The following is a 15,843-nucleotide window of genomic DNA, read 5'->3' as shown; positions in this document are numbered from 1 at the left end:
CTCACAGAAATCACATAGCTTGATGTTTTCAAATTTCAATCCTCTTCACTGCAAAAAAAACTTGGTCAACTGCTTGCAGTTGACAAGCAGGATACTTGAGTCAAGCTGCCATTGTAACTCCACCTGGATGCACAAGTGCCTTTGTTGGCACAGTCACTGTGCAAGGTGCCCAGTGACTGTGCATTGAAGCTTGGGTTGAGTCAAACCTTGAGTAAGGCTGGTGTAACACCACACGCTTCCTCAGAGTTACCACATGTCAACTGCTCACAGTTGATGCAGTTTTTTTTGCAGTGCTTGTTCAATCATCACTTTGCTACACAGCTTTTCAAATTGTATTAGCTCATCCAGCCTTTCATTCAACCCACAATGTGGGTTTTGATCCCTGCCTTGATTCAAGTGAAGAATATTGGAACAATTTAGAACATTTTACATCCTTGATCAACCAAAATCACCCCATAGAGGATCAGCCAGACTGCTCAAGAGTTTCAGCCTTTCAAAAAATTCCTTCTGGTTATGATGGATACCAAAGTAAGATATATAAGTTTTGTGTGGCTGGGTCTCAGATGAAAAATCTTTCTAAAGGCTGATCTCTGGCAGCTCTTTTGAAAACAGGGGCCCCAGACATACCTCTACCCAAAAGAAAAAAGATAGCCCATTATTACTCTGGTGGAATTAGTTCCCAGGAGTGTTCTCAAACACATATTTCAGATACTGGTACCTCTCATGATGAGATATTCAAAAAAGATGAGATGGAAGGTGAGAAGGATTAATTTCCATTTTCTGAGTTAAATTGGATATTACATGGCTAAAAATAGCTACCTTGCCAATTCTTTCCTTTATTTCATATTGAAAACAGAGGTAAAAAACCACCAAGTGCACCATGATCAATATAAAATTACCAGCTTTCCCATAAGTCAAACATCTGAAATTTCTTCACTGCCTTCTGATACTCACCATGATGAAGGCTTGGTAACTCAAGTTCAAACTTATAAACTTGCATTACCTGAATCAAGTTTTGGGTATATGCCAGAAATTGGGCTGGCTGGGACTCAAGAACAAGCCCCCAATTATTGGCTATTAGACCCATCATCTGCATTGGGAGAACTTGACCAATTAAATTTGCCAGAATTGTTTGAGCAACTGGGAGACCACCCAAATACATCAAAACAAGGCTGTGAAGCACCAGACCTAAGGTTTTCCAACAAGAGCATAAGTGGGGATGGGATGGGTGCTGCTAGTGAACAAAGCCAACTATGCTTGATATCAGATCCATCATCTTTATCAAAAGGACTTGATAAACCAGAATCTTCAAATTACTTGTTTAAACCAATGGATAAAAATTTACATAAATCTGTGAAAGGATTGATACATGAACAATGTCACAATCATCTTGAATTTCAGTGCAGTGCTCCAGTAGAACCTGGAATTCAGAGTAAGAGTCAAATTGAACCATTCTAATCAGCATTTGAATTTGAAGATCTGATCTGATCTGATTTTATGTACCATTTTTTTCCCATTCCTGACCCAGGATCATTGAATCAAGGGGGCTGTGAAAATATCTCTCCAGGACATTTTACTAACATACTATTCAAATTGAATCAGTTTTATACTATGAAGAACGACCATGCTTATAGGCAAAGTCAAAAACTGCCCATTTTTCATGATCAGGTTTGCATTTAAAATTATTCAAATCATGCATACTCTCATCAGCTTCAATTTGTGGAAGCAGCAAAGATACAAAAAATGTCACAAAAAATGGAAAAATGGCTTTTGGGGCCAATTAAACCAATTCATTGCATGAGTGATAGGTTTTTGTTAGAATTTACTGATAAATTCATCAAAAGAATCAATATTTTATCAAAAAAATACATATCTGGAAAATCTACCAACTTGAGTAAAAAGAAAGAATTACCAATCAGGATAACTAAAGGCCTAGTGGAGCCACTATATTCAATAAGAGTTTTATCAATCCATGCATTTTCCCCAGGAGAAAAGCTAGAACACACTCATCAAGGAGCTATGTGCAAAAAATTCAATGTTTTAATTGAATGAATTCTCTTGATCAATACATCACTCTTGGTTCATCTTGAGCCTGGAGGAAGAAATTATAGCAAGGAAAAAATTGCCCATGAATTAATAGTCCAGTGGCTTTTTAAAGAGACTTTTGAACCTGGTGAAGGAAGGCTTCCTTTAATCGGAAATTTTGAAATAATGGATGAGAAGATGAATTTTGGACCATGTCAGTTTGTAATAATTGGTTTTCTATCACGTGAACTGAATTCAAATAAATCAATTAACCAAGCATTAGAAATCATTGAAATATACTATGAAACTTTTAATCCCAAAGTTATAAATAAACGGACTTACTTCGCGCACTGCGAAAAGCTCTTCGCGCACTGTGCAGTGCGCAAAGTTTGCAAACACTTCGCGCACTGCGCATGAAGGGCGCAACTTTTTCAAATTATTTTTTGACCAATCAATAGACAAGCTTATTATTGTCCTCTGTGAATTTATTTGGAGTTTTTTGAAGCTTCCTTGTATGCTTAAAAATACCACCAATAAAAAAAACAAGTACAGCCATTTGGGGACCTGGAATTCATATTCCCACAGGCCAAAAAATCCAATTAATTTATTGAATCATATTAAACATGTATTTAAAAGTTTTAGAACTTTTTGGCCACTTTGTACAAGGACAAGGCTTTCAAAAACCAGTAACTGTTTCTCAAGATATGCCAAAATGCGCCAGTAAGTGGTGAACTTTCCTAATTTTTGAAAGCCTTATTCTTGCACAAAGTGGCCAAAAAATTCTAAAAAGCTTGAATTCATATGTATCATTATTCACTAAATTATTTAGATTTTTTGACTGGTGGGAATATGAATTCCAGGTCCCCAAATGGCTGTACTTGTTTTTTTTATTGGTGGTATTTTTAAGCATACAAGGAAGCTTCAAAAAACTCCAAATAAATTCACAGAGGACAATAATAAGCTTGTCTATTGATTGGTCAAAAAATAATTTGAAAAAGTTGCGCCCTTCACGCGCAGTGCGCGAAGTGTTTGCAAACTTCGCGCACTGCACAGTGCGCGAAGAGCTTTTCGCAGTGCGCGAAGTAAGTCCGTAAATAAATTGAGACAACTTGGTTTGGATAATGAACTGAAGCAATCAATGAAGATATTAACATATATGGCTACTGAATCAAAATTAAGATTACATGAAGATGTAGAAGTTCTAAACAATGTTCTCAGCAAGTCTGCAAATTTAAATACTGTCCCATTTAGCACTTTTCCAGATAATTTGAAACCCACCATTCATAAATTCAAATTAAAGATCAAGCTTGAAAAGGAAGAAAAGGAAATTTTACAGAAATTTGATCAAATTTTCTATTTGGGGAACAAGAAGTGTATCAAAAGTTCATTAAAGAAACTCAATGAAATTCCAATCAGATTAAGATTGACAAATTATTCCTCAAATGCATGTTCATCCACAGCATTAGTTGTTATTTACACAAATAGAGGAGAAAGACTTCCCAAAATAAGTATTAGTAACAAGCTCCATGGATTGATTGTAGGATTGAGAGCTTGTCACATTGTGCTGGGAGAATGTTTCAGTTCAAACGGGTCAAAAACCCCTCACAAACCAAGAAATCAAACATTTTTCAAATGAATCAATAATCTTTTGATGTCAAAAAATGACAATTTCCCACTATTTGGAGAATTTGAATTCAAGGGGATAAGAGATTTTGATGAAAATCCGCTAACTTACACTATGAAAAAAACTTGAGAAAGCGCTGTCAGTTGACATGCGCAATCCAGGTTGAAACTTCAAGTTCATCCAGGTTCATTTCATGGTTTATCACTGGTTAGCTCAGCATCATAGGAAGATATGTAGCTCAGCTTTGGACTTAGCACAGTATTTGCATGTGCTAAGGGTGTCCTGATCCGTAAACCTCATCACCTACAATGCTGACTGGTCATCCATACACATCCATACTGGCCCTTGTTGACCAGCCCCTGGGATGAATGCCCCTCATATTGGCAAGAACACGCACCCGTGTCGACTAGGAGGAATCCCTCCTGGTCAACAAGGGTATACCTTTGCCCGCCAAGAATACGCGCCCGTGTCAACTGGAAGGGTCAACAAGGGCATATGTACCTTTCAAAAAAGGGCTTGTTGAGGGGCAAGCCCTTGATTTCTCTGCTGTACACTCCCACACACGCCCAGCGGGGGCATGTATACCAGCTCGCCGGGGGCTATCCCTCGCACGCCCCTACACACCCCTTCTGGGGCGTGCACGTCCACGCCTGTACACGCCCGACAATGGGCACGCATAGGAAAAAAGGGCGTGCCGCCCCCTTGCCCTTCTTTGAAGGGCGTGGGCATCGGCGTGGGGGACATGCGTTTATCAACGCCTCTCCCGGTCGGCACTCAATACAATGTCGACCGGGAATTCCTGCAAGCTGGTATATGTATACACCAGCTCGCCGGGACTCAGGAGGAACTTGCCCCCCCGGCGAGCTGGTATGTGTATACCAGCTCGCCGAGAGGAAAGCTCCTCCCGGCGAGCTGGTATATGTACGTTTACCAGCTCGCCAAGAGGGAAGCTCCTCTTGGCGAGCTGGTATGTGTATACCAGCTCGCCGAGAGGGACTCTCCTCTTGGCGAGCTGGTATATGTATACCAGCTGGCCAAGAGGGAAGTTCCTCCCGGCGAGCTCCTCTCGGTGAGCTGGTATGTGTATAAGGCTGTAACCCGGGGTTCGGGACGGGGTGAGGACCTCATCCCGAAGCACAGACCCCGTGAAAAGCGGGTTTTGGAGCATGCCCCGGGTGAATACCCCCCCAAAAAAAGGAGATGTGTTGCACCGGCTCGTTGCTGGCCTTCATGGCATGGAATTTCACATTGCAATGTTGGGTAGTATCGTGCATTTTCTATGATTTGAAAGTCAAGCAAAATCTAGTCTTAAATAGATTTTCTATTCCTCATGTTTCACCCGACTGAGGTTTTTCCCATGGGCATTGGTCAAATGTATTTAACTTGTCTGCTTTGACAAGACAAAAGTTTCATATGTCTCAAGTCCTCAACTTGCCTTCCCTATTCCTCCAAGTCCAACTATAGCTAATATTTAATACTTGATCTAGTCTTAGTTCTCAACATCACCTTAAAATGAAGCAACCATCCACTGATTTGGGTAAAACTCAGCCCAAACATCTGAGAAACCAGGCTCCTTCATCCTCTGTGTCCATACCATCCACACCATCAACCCTAATCAAAATTGACAATGACAATAGCAACTGGGAGGATTCTTCTAAAAATGTTGGGCTTAGGCGAAGTTGGGTGTGGAATCACTTTGAAGTATCCAAGGACGGTACTCAGGCTGTTTGTAAGGTTGTTAAAAAGGGTGGTAAAGCTTGTGGCGCTACTTTGAAGAAGGACAAAAGTGGAAGTACTAAAAACTTCCACGGCCACTTACTGCAAATCCATCAGCTTGTCGATCCGAAGATTAGTGAAAAGATGAAGACCCAGGTCGACATGAGAAAATGGGCCAAGGAAGGTGCTGTGAACCCAAAAGTAAGTACTTTTTCTATCCTCATATTCATTCTGTGTATTTCTAAGCTAATGAAGCATTGATTTGCTTTCCAGGTTGAGCTCAACAGTGAATCATTGAACAATGCCCTTCTGAGATTTGTTGTGCAGTGTGATCTACCGTTTGCCATTGTTGAGAGAAAGTCGTTTTGGGATCTATTTTGTCTTATCAACAAAAGGGCTATGCCTCTCATCAATAATACTTGCCGCTTGGGTATTACTAGACACCTCTCCAGGGTATACTTTCAACAGCAAGAGGTGATGAAGCTTGAATATCTTGCAAAACAAGATTCAATAAGCTTCACTCAAGATGCGTGGACTGCACCAAACTGCACGGCTTTCATCTCAGTGACGGCGCACTTCATTACCGAGGATTTCAAGATGAAAGACTTGATGCTTGCCATCCCCCATGTTCAAGGTCTGTCGTGTTGGTTTTTTATTTTTTTTTGATTTGGTTTCAGTTATACGGAAAACTGATTAAATTAACACTTTTGTTTTCAGGGAGTCACACTGGCAAGAATTTTGCCGACCTGTTCTATGATGTACTTCATAATTTTGGCTGCCTTGGGAAAATCCACACCATCACGGCCGATAATGCAACAATGAACAACAAAATGGCTCAGGAACTTCAGCTTCAACTTCCCGGCTTCAACCGGCCTCAGCACCTTCTTGGGTGTATTGCCCATGTCATAAATCTTGCAGCAAAGGCAGGACTCTCTGTCCTTGGATGCCTTGAAGTCAACAGCGATGGAGAGCCACTATCAACGACCGACATGGGTGGTCCAACCACCCCAACACCATCAGCTGATAGCTCCGCAAACGATGGAGCCAAAGTTGATGCAAACTCAGTACTCAAGCGGGTACATGGCTTGAGTACCTTTGTACAATTTTTGCCTCAATGACGTGAGTGATTCAAAAAAGTCTTAAACTTTGTTCAACCCAAGCTTCAAGATACAAACATCAAGTGCTTAGAAATTGATGTTGCAACTCAATGGAATTCCACCTTCCATATGTTCAGGCGTGCGATCCTCCTTCAGCCATCATGTGACCAATTTTGCCAAGAGAATTCTGAAACTCGGTCATATGTCTTATTGCCTGCCGAATGGGACCAAGCGACCAAGATCATGGATTTGCTTGAGCCACTCTCTGAGGCCACCAAGATTCTCTGTGCATCCAAGTACCCCACCTTGAATACTGCTCTCCCAGTTTACATTGCTTTAATGAAACACCTTCACACTGTCCAACAAGGTCTCTCTGATCATGCTCAAGGTGTCGTTCCTGCTACCCAAATGATTGAAAAAATCAATCAGTATCTCCGTGAAGCACTTCAAAAACCTGTCTACATCAGCGCAATGATACTTGATCCTCAGTTCAAAGCTAGTTTCTGGAATAACAACATCTCCTTCATCATCCAGAGAACTACGCGATGTCGGTCAATCAAATAGTAACTCAGTTTAATCAAGTTGCTCAAGACTTTGCCAATAGTATCAAGACCAGCGAAGGAAGGGAGCAAAACAAACCAAAGAAAATCAGCCTCTGTTGGTTTCTTTGCGGCTTCATTGTACCAAACCAGCGCGGAGATTGACGATGTCAAATCAGAGATAAAGAAATATTTGAAAGAAGATGTTGAAACCAACAGCGTCGATATTCTAACTTACTGGGCTGGTCATCAAAACAGCTTCCCCATCTTATCCAAGATGGCCCGTCAGTTTTTAGCTATTCCAGCTACCAGTGCTGCATCCAAACAAGTTTTCTCCAAAGGCCGCCGCATACTCTCTTGGCAGCGCTCTGCCCTCAAGCCTGATACCGTTGAGAAGATCTTGTCCCTCAAGGAATGGTATTGATTCCTGGAAGAATGAAATTTAAAAGAATTCAAGCAACTAAGAGTATATTGCTGATTAGAATATTATCTCTAACTACAATTGTAATACTATAGATTAGTAGATAGAGATTTGTTTTTACCTAAGAGCGGTTCGTTATCCGGTTCTAGTTAAAAGGAGATAGGAGATAAAAAGAAAAAGGGCTGCGGTCAAGCAGCTGGGCTCAGTCGATGATCAAATAGGTGCTGGTAGCACTGAAAGACAACTGTGCTTTGCATCAGTTTCTCTGTCATCGCTGAGTCACATGGACTCTGGAGGGATTTCTTTTACGCTGTGCCAGGTGCGGCTATGCGCCTTCACGGTCAGCAATGCGGTGGGAAAGACGGTCGGGTGCGCTAGGATCTGCGGTAAGTCACACAGTCCAGCGACCTCAGTATCGTCTACCTAGTGAGAAATCAAGGGCTCTGCAGGAGCTACTCACCTTCAGTTGGTACCGAGGTGATTCGCTCTCTGAGGCTGGACCCGTTAAGGTCTAGGTGTGCGTCGGTGCCTTTGGGTCTGTAGGATAATGTCACTATCAGCTCTCGGCCCTAGCTACACTGGAACCAGCCCACAATACTTACCTTACGGGTAGTTCGCGGTGCTTGGTCTGGATGGGCTCTTCGTCGGATGACGTGGCTGTTGGGATCAGATGAATCAGCTTAAGCTTAGTTCATCTGTCTGGGAGCAACATGCATATGCATGCGCCTAGGGAGCGGTCACTGACCTTTCTCCTTGGTTGGGTTAGGTTTAGAACCCTGGCCCCTTGTCCTCTTGCGCGCGGGTTCGGAGCCCAAAACCTCACAGCCCACCTTGCCTCGAATCTGCTGATTTGAGGAAACTTGGATGATGGGCCAGACCGCGATAGTGTCCAGTGATCTTCTGATGGTAGCCCGTCCGGTTGGTTTGGTGAGCAAATCGGCCGCGTTGGCGTTGGACTGTACATAGCGGAGCTTGATGGTCTTGTCGGCTATGAGTTCTCTGACAAAGTGAAGTCGAATGCTCATGTGCTTTGTTCTGAAGCTATTTTGGGAAGTTTCGCTGTTGGCAAGATCAATCGCGCCTTTGTTGTCGACTCGAACATCTATTTCCTTTGGTATTGAGTGAGTTCCCACTTCGGCTATGAGATTTCGATACCATGCCAGTTCGCGCCCAAGATCAGAGAGAGCCTTGTATTCCGCTTCCGCAGTCGAAAGGGAAACTGTTGGCTGCTTTGAGGATTTCCAAGACAGGAGATGAGTGCCAGCTAGAACCACAAAGCCGGTTGTTGAACGTCTAGTGTCCGGGCAGTTGCCCCAGTCCGAATTGACATATGCTTGTAGACTGGAGTCGGTGTTCTTCTGATATGTTAGGCCGTGTGTCTTAGTACCGAGAAGATAGCGAAAAACCTGCTTAGCGGCGTGGTAATGGTGTATCCCCGGGTGTTCGAGATACTGGGAAAGCGCGCTGACTGCGTAAGCAATATCAGGTCTAGTGAATACGCTAAGATAGTTAAGGGAGCCGACTAGCGCTCAATAATTAACACCGAGCTTCTTGAATTCTTCTATCTCAGCAGCCGTCGCCTTTTTGAGGTGGACCTTCGGGTTCAACGGGCAGGAAGCGGGGTACAGATCTTGAAAGCCGAATTCATGCAATTTACGCTCGGTGTACTGGGCTTGATTAACATGTATGCCGTTGTTGATCTTTTCAATGTTCATCCCCAGGAGGAAGGTTGCCTCTCCTGGGTACTTTATCTTGAACTCGTCCTCCATTTCCCGCCGAAAGAACTCAGGCTTCTTGCTGATAATTATTAAGTCGTCCACATGGGCATAAAGGAAGGTGTTCTCTTTGCCGGGAACGTTCACCCTATAGTAGACACAGGGATTGGCCAGCGAGATGATGAAGCCGATTTTCTTGAGGAAAACCAATAGCCTCTTGTACCAGACCAGAGGTGCCTGGCGCAAGCCATATACAGCCTTTCTTAGCTCGAGAACTGTGCCAGGCGGATAATCAAGACCTGGTGGAGGTAGGAGAGTCACCTCCTCGTTTAGCGGGCATGTGAGAAAGGCGCTCCGCACATCGAGTTGGTGAATCTCGTAGTCGTTGTCCACTGCAAATGATAGCAGGATACGAAGCGATCCTGGGCGACCCGTTGGAGCGTAAGTCTCTCCGAAATGCAATCCCCGCATTTGACGGAATCCCTGAGCACAAATCCGTGCCTTGTACTCGACAACCTGGTTGTCTGGTCCGAGTTTCTTTCGAAAAGCCCAAGTTGCTGGAATTGGGCGGTCGGTATCCCGCTTTGCACGTTCAATCCATGCTTGATGGGACTTCATGTTCGCCACCTCTTTAAGTTCAGCTTCCTTCCAGTGCTGACTGTCTTTGGCCGTCATCGCTTCTCAATGGTTCGCCGGGTCAAGAGCTTTCGTCAGGTAGGCTTGCCTTCTCTTGTAGCTCCTGATATTGGCGGCGTCGATATCGCTTGAGATTAGGGTTGGATGCCTTGGGCCAATAACCTTGATTAGCCGACTGGGTCTCGCCGTCTCTTCCTGATCCTCTTGATCCGAGTGACCCCGATTTGACTCGTTCTGGTCCTGATCTCCCTCCGGTGACGGTGTTGATCGATCGCTTAGGATTTCCTGAATTTCACGCACTTCTTGATCTTCCATCAGTTGATTTCGAAGTCGGTCTTCCACATCTTGCTCTTCAGAGTAGGGTAGAGGTTCACTAAATTGAAATGACGGTAGCTTGTTCACACCGTAGTAGTTTAGGCTTTGACGAACTGCTCCACATTGCGGAAAGTCGGCCTCATCAAACTGGGCATGCTTAGTAGTGACAAATGACTTGTCTTGCGGCCAGTAAATACGGTAAGCCGAGAAATCATTGTCGTAACCGATCATAATTCCGTCCCAGGAGATTGGGGCGAACTTGGTTTCTCAATGCTGCTTTGGCTTTACAATCCATGCCCTGCATCCAAATGGCCGAAAGAAACCCATGTTCGGCTTTATTTTGAACATAAGCTCCATTGGTGAGGCTTTAGACTTGGATAACGAGGGTAGGCAGTTGGTGATTGCCGTTGCCGTGCGAACCGCTTCAGCCCACCATTCCGGAGCAAGATTGGCTTGCATCATTTGGGTCCGGGTCATTTCGATGACCGTGCGATTCGCCCTCTCGGCGAAACCGTTGTGCTGAGGCGTGTACGGCGGGGAAACAGTGTGTTGTATACCGGCTTCAGTGAGAACTTCATTCAAGGCCTTGTTAACAAATTCACCGCCTCCATCGCTGATCAGCTTTTTCATTTCACACCCGGTCTGCTTTTCGAAGAAGGTTCGGAAATCTTGAATAGCAGTCTGCGCCTTGTTTTTAAGCTTCAAGATGCTGGTGTGTATGTAACCAGTGTACTGATCCACAAGAGTCAGAAAATATCGTGCGCCAGCGTTTGTAGCGGGACTGATAGGACCAACGAGATCAGCATGTACGACTTCCAGCGGTCTCAACGCAGGTTTGAAGTGACTGGAAAAAGGGGTCCTTGTGATTTTTCCTTTCATGCACGCATCGCAGGTCACCGTCGTCTCTTTCGGGATGTCGCAGTTGACCATGGTTTGAATTCGTTTTCGACTAGCATGTCCTAGTCAATTATGCCATTTCACGAACACATTGGGGCTAGACGCAGCTTTTGCTTCGGTGAGATTTGCTTGCGGAACGTCCTGAACATCTCGGATGCCGACTATTTCAAAGATGTGATTCGAAGTATCGACCGTGATTGCGCTCAGGCTGTCTATCTGAACCTCGAAGCCAGTCTTTGCAGGGAGAATGGTGGCCGAGTTGTTCATTAGCTGCACGAACGAAACCAGATTACGGGTGATGTTCGGCACATAGAGTGCATCCTTAAGGAGGATTGTTGCGCCGTTTGAGAATGTGAGGGTTGCGTCTCCTTTAGCGGTAGCGAGGAGCTCTTGGTGATCTGACTTGTTACCCGTTGCAATGCTAATAGAGACTGATGTCGTGTCGCCGAAGAAGTCGAGCGAATTTAACATGTGATGACTAGCTCCGGAGTCGAGAACCGTGTGAGGCTTGCCGCCCTCGCTCTTTGGTCCAGTCAGGTAGCCAAACGAAGGTCTAATGATTGGTTCAGAGACTGGTTCCGGATCAGAGACGGTTGTGATGAGACCGGTACCAGCTACTTTAGTTTTCTTGTAAAGTTTAGGATGGAGCGTCCAGCAGGTAGCCTCTGTGTGATTAGTGGCAGCTGGATTGTGGCCACCGCGGCAGGAAGGATATTTCCTTTTTCTGGGAGCAGATGATTCGTCATGGCTTCTGCCTGCGGAAGTTGCCAACGCCGTGGAGGTGCCTTGAACGTAGAGTTGTGCGGCCTTTGATGCGGCAACTGCGTCGTGATGGGCAATGTCACGGAGTTTGCCGATGATCTTGCGAGGCTGCGAGAGTAGCTCTGTGTTGCTGACCAGAGTTTCCATCAAAGTAGGGCGTTTCTTGTGGATTCGAGCAATTATTGCACAGCTGATGATTTTTGGCGGCACGTCAAATCCCATGGAGGCGAATTCGGCAAGAACAGATTCGAGCTCGGCTATGTACTTGGGAATGTCGTCGTTGAATTGGACGTCCTCCCATTTGCACCAGACTCGGTAGATGGCTAGGATCAACGATGAAGCATACTCCTCAGTCAATTCGTTCCAGATGCTGTAGGCGTCCGACTCATTTTCCTCCGTAATAATATGATTATAGATTGTATCCGAAACATGACCGCCAATTATATGCGCAGCTCTGGCGTACTTGAGTTCTTCGTCTTCTGATGGCTCTTCTTCCATTGGTTCCAGAATGCATTGAAGAAGCTTTTTGATCTTCAAGTAGCTGCGGATTTTGCGCTGCCATATGGGGAAGTTTTCGCCGGTGAGGATAGGACATTTGATGTAGTCCTTATCGTCGGAAGTAGCGGCGGTAGCTTCAATGACAGGCTCAGGCTGATTCCGGTTGGATCTCGTGGGCATGTCGAGCCGCTCCTAGTTGCGTAAAGAGGTGTTCGAGTTCAAGCACTCGAGACTGTAAATCTAAAAGAATTCAAGCAACTAAGAGTATATTGCTGATTAGAATATTATCTCTAACTACAATTGTAATACTATAGATTAGTAGATAGAGATTTGTTTTTACCTAAGAGCGGTTCGTTATCCGGTTCTAGTTAAAAGGAGATAGGAGATAAAAAGAAAAAGGGCTGCGGTCAAGCAGCTGGGCTCAGTCGATGATCGAATAGGTGCTGGTAGCACTGAAAGACAACTGTGCTTTGCATCAGTTTCTCTGTCATCGCTGAGTCACATGGACTCTGGAGGGATCTCTCTTACGCTGTGCCAGGTGCGGCTATGCGCCTTCACGGTCGGCAATGCGGTGGGAAAGACGGTCGGGTGCGCTAGGATCTGCGGTAAGTCACACAGTCCAGCGACCTCAGTATCGTCTACCTAGTGAGAAATCAAGGGCTCTGCAGGAGCTACTCACCTTCAGTTGGTACCGAGGTGATTCGCTCTCTGAGGCTGGACCCGTTAAGGTCTAGGTGTGCGTCGGTGCCTTTGGGTCTGTAGGATAATGTCACTATCAGCTCTCGGCCCTAGCTACACTGGAACCAGCCCACGATACTTACCTTACGGGTAGTTCGCGGTGCTTGGTCTGGATGGGCTCTTCGTCGGATGACGTGGCTGTTGGGATCAGATGAATCAGCTTAAGCTTAGTTCATCTGTCTGGGAGCAACATGCATATGCATGCGCCTAGGGAGCGGTCACTGACCTTTCTCCTTGGTTGGGTTAGGTTTAGAACCCTGGCCCCTTGTCCTCTTGCGCGCGGGTTCGGAGCCCAAAACCTCACAAAATTAAGCCCCACAATCATCATTTCATTGACTGTCTTACTGTTTCTCCTCCTCCTCACTTTTGTTTTCCTCGTTTTACCCCAAGTTTTTCTTGCTTTTGATTTTGTTGTCTGCTCTTCTGTCCAACTGTGATGTAGCCACATGTAGATCATGCCAAGTAACGTAAAAAATGATGATTTGTCTCTAAAATGGCCGATGGAACTGATTAAATTTATACGTTCTCCCTCCCCCCTGAGCCTCTCAATGCCCCAGGTACACCCAGGGGCACCCCTGAATAAAACTTTGTTAATTACAATGAATTCATTGTCAAAGCCGCAAAACATGAAACGTAAATCAAGAAAAAAAAAGCCTAACAACTAAAGATTAGCAATCAAGACAGTTGCGAAGACAACAAAATTGATGATGAACCACAGAAAAAAAAAGCGATGATGAGATGATGAGTCCTGCCCACACAGCGTGAGGCAAGAGAGGAGGGAATAATACAAAGTGCAACTCTGCCGTGATGAGCAGCTTTAATATATAAGGAAGCCATGTTCGCCATCTTTCTCTGTTCTCTGTACCTCCCACCATCCTACCACCCGTCCAGACTCCATTGCCACCTGCACCGTGAAATTAGCTCATTAACGAATCTGTGTCCTCTTCTTCACGCCAGCACAAGTCTTCTCGACTAGATCAATTACTTCAAACGACTTTCTTTTGAACATCTCAATTGACTCCACAGTCGAACCACCAACAAATTCCTTCTTGTGCCGCTCGTCCTTCAAGAGTGTGGTTGTTTGCTTCAACCACTTGAAACCTTCATCTTGCCAACGGACTAGAAGGCCATCCATTTCCACAAGCCCCAACAGCCCAACATCTGCGACTGGCATAGTGGGAGGGAATTTGCTGGCAGCAATTCCTTTGCATTTCAACTCAACCAGTTTTAGTATATCTTTGCAGGCTTCTCTGAACCCGTCGATATCTTTGATTGATGCTGTCTGTAGCATTGCGCAAAGGTTGAGTTTAGTCTTCATTATTACCTCAGCCCGATCTAGCGCCGAAGATGCCGAGTAGTTGTCAAGTTTGACTATTCTCTCAACCTCACTGCAGGAGATTGTGCTGTTGAGGGAACCCAGAGAGACTGGTGGGTAAGCAACGGGAACCCAATTGTTAGAATCTGGTGGCATTGTGTACGAGTTGTCAGTTTGGTACCGTGACTGCCGAGACTTTGTGGGATTCAAAACCTCCACATCTGATTCCCCCTGCAGCACCTCAACATCCGATTTGATCAGGATGGGATGAGTTGGTCTGATTTCCACTCCTGTCCGGTCTTGTGGATACTCTGTTTGAATCAGCGCAGCCACTTGTTCAACCACTAGTAAGTCCTGGTCTTTCGCAAGGAAGAACATATGCTTGCATGCACTTCCAGTCCGCGAAAAGTGGGGGCAGGTGCAACTAGTAATTCTGCCTTTCTTTGTCCCTGCGCTTGATTGATAAGCAGCTATCACTGCAAGAAAAACTCTAGAAACTGCTTGCAGTTGAGATGCAGCAAGCTTGAATCAAGCCTCAGCTCAAGCTTGAGTCAAGCATCCAAATTCTGTCCTGGTGAACCTTGAGTGTATACCTTGTTCAGCATCCCAATGCTGAACATTCTGTAGTGATCATGCAGTAGGCTGAGGCAAATGTTCAACCTTGAAAATGAGAATCCCCCTGAGCAGCCTTTTATCTTATTTTATTAAACACTCCATGTGCCATTGAATCCAGCCAGAATAACAGAAAAAGGGTGTGTACACATGAAAGGGATATGTACATAAGAAATGAATATGTAAGCATGAAAGGGGAATGTGAGAAGGTGTATTAACACATAAAAGGGATATTTATACATGATGAAAGGGGCATGTATGCATGAAAGGGGTTTGTATTTATGAAAGGAGTATGTGCAGTAAGGGGTATTTACACATGAAAGGGATATGTTAACATCAAAGTGGTATGTAAACCTGAATGATGAAAGGGGTATTGGAAGGGATGTGAAAAACTCAAAGGGGACATGTAAACATGAAAGCTTCATGAACACGTGATGAAAGGGGTATGTACACATTGTGAAAGTGATACATGCACATGAAAGAGATACACGCACATGAAAGGGGTATGTGCACATAAAGGGGTATGTACACATTATGAAAGGGGTGAATGCATAAAAAGGGATATGTGCACATGAAAGGGGTATGTGCACATGAAAGGGGTATGTGCACATGAAAGGGGTATGTGCACATGAAAGGGGAATTTTCACAGGTATCAACTCAGTATTTTGGAGCCTGTAATCAGTTTTTTGGAGCTTATACTGACTCTTGCATAAATTATGCAATTTGCATGTAATCAACCAGTGCTTGATTCTTGCATGAGGCACAGCTTGCCTTGAGCTCTTGCATCTCAACTGCAAGCAGTTTCTAGAGTTTTTCTTGCAGTGTATGTATCGGAGAACAGTTGGAGTGGTAAAGGAGCTGATTTGATACTGAATTGATGAGTGTGATCAGCATCAATCCTTAATTAGTGCATGCAAGCACTGTTTCTTACAT

The sequence above is a fragment of the Puccinia triticina genome, chromosome 9A (genome assembly GCF_026914185.1).
Source record: "Puccinia triticina chromosome 9A, complete sequence".
In the NCBI taxonomy this organism is placed as follows: Eukaryota; Fungi; Basidiomycota; class Pucciniomycetes; order Pucciniales; family Pucciniaceae; genus Puccinia; species Puccinia triticina.
This window is presented reverse-complemented; position numbering follows the sequence as displayed.